The following is an 8731-nucleotide window of genomic DNA, read 5'->3' on the forward strand; positions in this document are numbered from 1 at the left end:
ACTATCCCAAAAGAGTTCCAAATTAATCTGTCTCAGGTGTTTGTTCCAGGGGAAATCAAAGATGGGGGGGGGGTCCTTCTTTTAAAGGCAAAAGCTTACAGGCGATTGAACTAAAGGTAGACTGTTTTAGGGGTCCAATTCCTGTTCTTAGAACAAGTGGATTTTGCCTTCTGACATCACACCTAAAGTGCTTTGTGCTAAAGGAAGAGAAGGGACAGGAAGGGCAGATAGAGACAGAGATAAACAAGATGTCACAACATTCTTCCAGCTGTAAAGAGCTCCCTCTGTCTACACTAGCCCCACCCATTCCCCCCTCAATAGGATGAAAGTCCCTTTTGGTGTGTAACACCATGGTTTGAGGCGAAGCTTTTTGTCAATGGGTGTGGCCTTTGATTTCTGTTTGTAGGACAGCTTACTGTGGAGTGGCTGTCTCTGGGGAGGGTGTTACCTGCCCTCACAAAGGAACAAACAGAAGCTATCCCCAAAGTTACAGCCCCGCCAGCAGGAAAGAGAACGTCTGGAGAAAATACAGATTAGCCTTTCACAGCTGAGCTGGGCTCACTGGGTTGACACATGCAAGATATCAAACTGCTGTAGCTTTAATAATTATAAAAAATACCTTAAGTGATGATTGGCTCATATTTCAAGATGTATCTGCCACCAGGACAGTAAACTCATAATCATAGGGTTTTGGTACAGGGATGCATACCTTAAATGCAGCCTCTTCGATACAGGGATTGGGCTGTCACTTCAACTGTCAAATGGACACCTGTGATCTGTGAACCTACTCTGCGCCACTGGTAGAGCAGGGGCTGCAGATAGGGATGCTGATACAGCAGGGCAAAGGTATACGCCATGTGTTTGGCATGCACTTTATCCCTCTTGGGGGGCATAGTACAATGAGAATCATGGAATATTTAAAAATGTTTTGACAGAGTGGAAATGGAGTCATCCTAATGGAGAAGGGATCGCTTGTGGGAATTTAAATGCATATTGTCTGAAAGCTAAGAGTGCAACTGAAAATAGGAATTGCAAAATTGATCATAAAGGAGGCCAACAAATTGATTTGGGGATTAAATGGCATGGATTAATGCAATCTTTTGGTTTGGATTTTCCTAAGTGAACCAGCCTAAAAGGGAATTGATTCCACATACACATGGACAGATGGTACCTCATGAAGCAGAATAGAGTATGTCTATGCACCTAGCAGAGATTCTTGGGAATCTGTCTCACTTGCTACAGACTCCACTAAGTGACCATAAGATCTTAGAATTCAAGAAACACAGTGTTGGCAAAATAAAATATGCGTACCTTAAGATGCAGTATGGAATATCTAGTCAAGGAAAGAGAATTATCTGGACAGAGCGACATATCGGAAACTTAAACAACAGACTACACATCGATCAAATGATTATGACTGAACTGGAAAATGATAATGTGAATGTTGCTGTTGGACATCTGACAGACAAGGTGTTGTGAAGCATTTGGCGAAAGGTAGACTAATGTAACAATATATCGGGAGATCACACTTAGCATAGGGATTTCTCCCCAGCCCCCAATTAAGAGAGCCCACAACACACCATTGGTTGGGATTCAACACGCCCTATATATGACGCATATAGAGCCATGTAGATCCCTCCCACGGTGCCAACAATGAGCCAAGAACCAGGCAGGGGTATAGGCAGAATATATATATTTATAATGTATGTTCAATAGATCTTTAATGAGTAGACATGCCACTTTCTCTGTGGCACAAACAAAGCTTCAACACGCGATGCACTCTCCTTTTCCGTAATAACAGGCAAACACAACTTGATAAAATTGAATGTGAAAACAAAGCACAGTTTTGACTTGAGAACACGATACACATTGTAAATGTGGTTCTTTGCTTAATTTCCTGCACACTTGAAAATGCTTGCAGTTTTGAAAACACAGACTTATAAAAATACATGTGTCAAATAGCACCCTGTTTCCTTTTTACCCAAAACAATGCAAAATCGTTCTGCTATCAGGGTCACTTACTCACTCTCAGGAGAGAGTGTATATTTTTCAATGGAAATTACACTAGTTTCACTTTGCAAAACGCCACTCCCCCAGCACCAAAAGTCCAGACATCAGTGATATGCAGCACCCCTCTGATTAAGGGCCAGGTCTAAGGCAGTTGGGAATTTCGTTTGGGGCCAAGGGTACCCCTTTGTTTAAATACAAGGTTTAAGGAGTGGTACAATTGGGATTTTCGTTTTTAGGATAAGTATACCTTTTGTTTAAAACCAAGTTTTGGGATGGGGTATCAGTTGGGAAATTCGTTTTAGGGGCAAGGACCTTTTTGTTTTAAAGGCATGCTTTGGGAATGGTGACAATTATACATTTCGTTTTTGTGGTCAGGACACCCCAATGACTTTATGTGACTATGGGCCTCATCACGAGTTGGGCGGTAGCCCTTATATGCAGCGTTAACGGGGTTACCTCCACATTAAAGGGTCTGTCCAATCATGAGTATGGTGTGTTTACCCCCAGCCCTGAACTGGCGGTAAACATGCTGTAAAAAGGCTGATTTTTAGTGCAATTACTGTGCGGTAATACTGCCGGCAGTAATTGCACTGAAAATTCCCCGTTGGGTCCAATGGGATAACGTTTACTGGCCAATCCGTGATCCAGCGGTAATATCGCCCGGCGGGTGGGCTGTAACGCAAATAAAGTTGGGCAGTATCCCAGTCGGGGTACCGACCAACTCTTGATGAGGCCTTATAACTTAACTTCCGCTAGGAACGAGATTGGGGGTTTCAAACTCCTCCAAACTCTTCCTGTGTCAATCTATTTGGGAGTTAATTGAATTAATATTCAGTCAAATATGCTAAGGGTCTAAACAATTTGCCCCCCTAAGCCAATATGAAGGGAAGATATTAAGGCAGGCAGATCCCCTATAAACTTGGTTTCAAATGGATCAATTCTACTTACATGGGAACTTTGTTTTGGGGCAGTCAGGAAAGACAGCAAGGCTCCTCAGGGGAATCAGCTTGGGTCTGGTCACAGGCTGCTTTCAAAGATAGTCCCAGCATCCATCCCTCAGTTGGATTTCGCTAAGAATCAGGGCTGGGTCAGCTGTGGGCTTCCCCAGTTTCTTTCTCTCAGGCAATGTTTAAGGCCCCTCAATGTTAAGGGCTCTCCACCCAAGATGTCAGGCAGCTGTCTCAGGATACCTGCCCCCAAGTGGATTAAGGGCAGTTCTCCTTCAAAATGTTTAGCATCTCTCATTGTTCTCCTTCTCTGTCTTTCCTGTCTATCTTTCTTTTCTGCTTAGAGCAAGTGCTTTCTAATGTTTAAGCCACACCGCCAATTATTACAAAGTGCCAGTTTGTTGGTGCTAGCTTTTTCATTGGAGGATTGTCCTCTCTTCCTCCTCCCAAGAGCCAACCCCTGTCTGCCTACAGGCCCAGGGAGTTCCCTGAGTGACGTGAAGTGGAGAGGTACACACCTTCTATCATTTGCATTGCATTTTTTAGCTGTCAGCTTTTCCACTCAAAAAGTTCCAACATTGCAAATGTTTACAATTTACAAATAGACATTTTAATATAGATACATTTGTGTTCCCTTTATCATGGCAGTCTTAATGAGATGACTCCTATGTTCGCACAAGGTTGCTTGATCAAATGGTAGTTTTCCCCAATTTATTAAAATATGATAACAGTCAGTATCTCGACATCTGATATACAGTTGTGGTTCCCAGGGCTTACATCTCAGCGTTGCAGCTTCATCACACTTTCAGGGGAGCTGTGAGCATGTTTTAGCTTGGTACAAGAGTTCTTAACTTTGGGTGTGCATGAGGATTCCCCACAGAACCGCCTCGATAATGTCAGGGCACAGGGAGTTGTAAGGGGGAGTCAGGGCTTAGTGAGAGGCCCAGGGCACAGAGGAACCAGACACAAAACAAAACAAACCCAAAGGAACAGCCTCCAGCCTTACAGGAGGCTTCTCTGTCCCTTCTGCAGGCAGAAGGCTCGCCGGACCACAACTCCCAGCAGCCCCTGGGCCAGGAACTACTTTTCCACTCCCAGGTTGGGAGGGGCTCGCGCATGCGCATGCGCGCAGAACAAAGGCACGTTGCTTGTGCTTAAGCTCCCGACCGGAACGGACGCATCCAGCAGAGCTCCTGCCGACGGGGATTACGCGAGGGGCCACGCCCCAAGGAACCAGCATTCCGGCCCCTCGCTCACAACAGATAAGTGCGGCCAAACCATTGTGAACGAGCGGATACTCCCTACATGGGAATCAGAAGCGCAGCAGCGGGGGGAGAGCGCAAAACAAGCAGAGGAGCATTGGGACATCCAGTTCGCTGAGGGGCTCGCGCAGGGGGCACCGCCCAGCCATATTACGTCCCCTGCAAGGGACAAAAGCTAAGTGCTAAGCAGCGCTTCCCCGCATATAACCAGCCTGAATTTTGGCTACCAAGACCCATTACCATTAACGCATGCAGCGTTTGTTATTGACGTGTTTTCGGCCACATGCGGCGAACTTTGGCAGCATGGAGAGCATTTCTGACCACAGCCACGTGCGGCAAACTTTGGCAGCTCGTAGTGCTTGATATAGGCCACGTGCGTCAAAACTTTGGCGGCACGATGGTTCTAGCTCCTTTTAAGCCACGTGCAGCGAACTTGAGCCACATGTTCTGGGACACACGCTGTTGTTGGGAACTAAAAGCTTTGAGAGTGTGTAATGTGCATGTGCCAGCACTATATGTGTGTGGAACGTATTATGCCTATGTGAGTTAACACAGGTCACTAATACTTAAACTCTCTTGCAGCATTGGAACTGCTCCGAACTCCGGACCTGAGAGTGCGCAGGCAGGAGGCAGGCCAGCACTCAACCACAGAGCTAAGTGCCTTTTGCATCAAAAGTTATTGTAAAACACTGTGTGTGCGTGTTGGGGTGATAGTGCATATATTACTGTTGTTTTTTCCTATATGTCCCCTTGCCTGTCCACTTCCCCTCTCCTAACCCTCACTCCGGTTACCCTCTGTTCGAGACCCATCCAACCAACGAGATCCTAACCCTCGTTCCCTGCTGGGGTCTCGGCGGCCTGTGTAAGCTCGTCTTGCAGGTGCTCAGACCGCAGTGGGGGTAGTTGGCTTGCGCCACTCCTGCACCTGGACTTTGGAGCCGTGACAGAAGCACAAGCCCAAGTGTGACAGGTGCCTGAGTGGCACGACCCAGCTAGGTTATGGAAGAATTAACCAAGGTCCTACAGGACCTACAAGCTGAGCTCACTCCCACTAGACAGGACTATGCTACCCTGGCCGTCCAAGTACGTTCTTTAGCAGCCCAATCCGCGAGCCTTCCGGGTAGTGCTACTGCACCCACTCCTGTCCAAGTAAGTGTAACTCCAGAGTCCATAGTTCCATTAGCTCTCCCAGAAAGATACTTCGGTGATCCACAGAAATACCAAACCTTCCTGACTCAATGCCAGCTTCATTTCCTTACCAAGCCCTCAGCATTTCGCTCAACCCAGGCTAGGACAGCCTTTGTGATCTCCTACCTTACAGGAGATGCAGCAGCTTGGGCGAATCCTTTAGTGCAAAGGGATGACGCAGTTCTTTACAGCTGGGTTGAATTCCAAAATGAGTTTGGTAAGATCTTTAATCGTCAAGCTGCCTCTATGTGTAAAGACAGGGAGTTACTTACCCTACGTCAGGCAATAAGGAGTTAGTCACATATGTAACTCAATTCAACAGACTGGTAGCGGAGACAGAGTGGCCCCGAGATAAAACGATGTCACTGTTTTATCAGGGTCTTCGTGACGACCTGAAGGACCTGATAGCACAGGTCGACCCCCAACCCCGAGACTGTCCAGCAATGATAGACCTTTCTGGGAGATCATCGTCAAGCGGAACGACGGGGAGATAGGAAACAGGTGGGACTCTCGTCCAGTAGTCAGGCTTGATCATACCCATTTCACCCCGGCCCCGGAGAAATCAAGCGGGGATGAGCCGATGCAAATTGGGTCAGTCCGGGGTCCTCTCACTAAAGACGAGAAAGAACGACGGCGTAAGGAGGGCCTATGTTTGTACTGTGGGATCACAGGACATTTTGTCAAAGATTGCCCAACAAAACCTAAAGCGCAGGGAAACGCCTCGGCTCGGCGGTTGTAGGGTTACTACAGCCGAGCCCTGAAAAAGAAGTTACCCCAGTCTCAGGTTTTGTGAATTATGCCCCCAGCATCACTCTGTCAGGAGTCTTGCAATTCCGGGGGCACGAAGTTAAGGTGAATTTACTCTTAGACACTGGTGCCACGGGTAACTTCATGGACGTTTCATATGCGGCTAAGTTGGGAGTGCCCTTGTGTAGGAAGAGGGCACCGGAACCAGTAAGGGCGGTGGATGGGACAGCTTTGAGTTCAGGTCCCATAACACACTGCACTCAATCCTTGACACTTTGTAGCCAACAGAATCACAGCGAGGCCATCCAATTTGACCTGATAGCAGCACTACAGTTTGGTGTTATACTGGGTCTGCCCTGGTTCACAAAACATAACCCCCAGGTGGATTGGTCCAAGGGTACGATATCCATGTCCTCTCCATACTGCCGTTCACATTGCGCTAAGGTGGTCCAGTCCTTGCCCTTAGTTCAGGAGCCCACTATAGCTGCCATAGAGGCATCAGATCCCAGTAATTTACCGCCAGAATACCAGGGGTTCAAAGATGTGTTCAGTAAAAAATCGGCTGAGACACTGCCACCACATCGGCCTTTTGATTGCCGTATAGACTTAGAACCCGGGGCGGTACTACCTTGTAGTCGGGTGTATGCCCTAACGGAGGCAGAAACAGCGCACCTAAAAGAATATATAGATGCCAATTTGAAAAGCGGTTTTATCAGACATTCCAACTCACCAGTCTCGTCGCCGTTATTCTTCGTGCCCAAGAAAACGGGTGACCTGAGAACTTGTATCGATTATAGAGGAATCAATCGTATTACGATTAAAAATCAGTACCCCTTGCCACTAATTCCAGTATTGCTCGATCAAGTTCGGAACGCAACAATATACACAAAATTGGATCTTCGGGGGGCTTATCACCTGGTGCGAGTGCGGGCTGGAGATAAGTGGAAGACCGCATTCAGGACCGAATTCGGTCTGTACGAGTACCAGGTGATGCCTTTCGGGTTTTGTAATGCTCCAGCAGCGTTTCAACACTTCTTAGATGAAGTGTTACGGGAGTATCTAGATGTTTTCGCTGTGGTTTATATCGATGATATCTTGATATATTCCACCAGCATGCAGGAACACGTTAAACATGTCAGGGAAGTATTACAGCGGCTTCGGGAACACCACCTATATGCTAAACTTGAGAAATGCGAATTTCACCGTACCACCGTGGAGTTCCTGGGATACTTACTGACACCATCTGGGGTACAGATGGACCAGAAAAAGGTACAAGCAGTGGTCGACTGGGCGGCTCCTACATCCGTGAAGGAAGTACAATCGTTCTTGGGTTTCGCCAATTTCTACCGCCGATTTATTAAGAACTTCTCGCAACTGGTGACGCCCATTACAACGTTGCTTAGGAAAGGAAAGACATTTGTATGGGATAAAGCCGCTGAACAAAGTTTTCAGCGATTGAAGTCTGCCTTTACATCCGCACCAGTACTACGCCATCCTGACCTCAGCCAGCCGTTCCTAGTTGAAACCGACGCATCAAGCTATGCCTTAGGAGCGGTCTTATCTCAACGAGACCCCAAAACGAGGTTATTACACCCTGTGGCATACTACTCTAGAAAACTGTTACCGGCTGAGATTAATTATACCATAGCCGACCGAGAATTATTGGCAGTAAAGGCAGCGTTCAACGAATGGCGACATTACCTGTTGGGAGCCCACCATACGGTCATTGTCATGTCAGACCATAGGAACTTACAATTCATTAAAACCGCGAAAACACTAAGCCCCTGCCAATTACGCTGGGCAATGTTTTTCTCTAGTTTTGACTTTCTAATTACATATCGCCCAGGAGCAAACAATATGAAGGCAGATATCCTATCTCGATATCCGGAGCCAGAGACAAAAAGCGTAGGTGAGGCTCGTTCAATAATTCCGCCCACCCGGATAGTCGGACTAGTGGGTAGACCGAACATCTTTGACGACGTGTTGACGGCCATTTCTGCTCAAGAGTTGCAAAAGTGGTGTTCAAGAGGCCCGCAACATACATTGATAGACGGTGTCCCATATTACGCTAAGGCCTTATATTTACCTACGTCAGCACTCAGAAAGGAAGTGATACATTGGTGTCATGACACTACATTAGCCGGACATCCTGGTATTGCTAAAACCCAGCAGAACGTATCCAGACACTTTTGGTGGCCTACGTTACTTCGTGATGTGCAGGTTTACGTGACGGAATGCAGCACTTGTAGCAGACAAAAAGCCAGTCACCAGAAACCAGTTGGCTTACTCCAACCATTGCCAACGCCACCGGCTCCATGGCATACAATCACTATGGACTTGATTGTAGATTTGCCACCAGTACAAAAATACACCTCTATCCTGGTGGTTGTGGACTCCCTCACCAAGATGAGTCACTTCATTCCGTGCATTGGAGTTCCCACTGCATGTGAGCTAGCAGACTTGTTTCTACATCATGTGGTTCGCCTACACGGTCTACCCACACGTGTTATCACGGACAGAGGACCTCAATTTACTTCCCGATTTTGGCGAGCGTTTTGCCAATTAATCGGGATGGAG

Source organism: Ambystoma mexicanum, chromosome 2p, assembly GCF_040938575.1.
Source record: "Ambystoma mexicanum isolate Mex_15411 chromosome 2p, UKY_AmexF1_1, whole genome shotgun sequence".
Taxonomy (NCBI): domain Eukaryota; kingdom Metazoa; phylum Chordata; class Amphibia; order Caudata; family Ambystomatidae; genus Ambystoma; species Ambystoma mexicanum.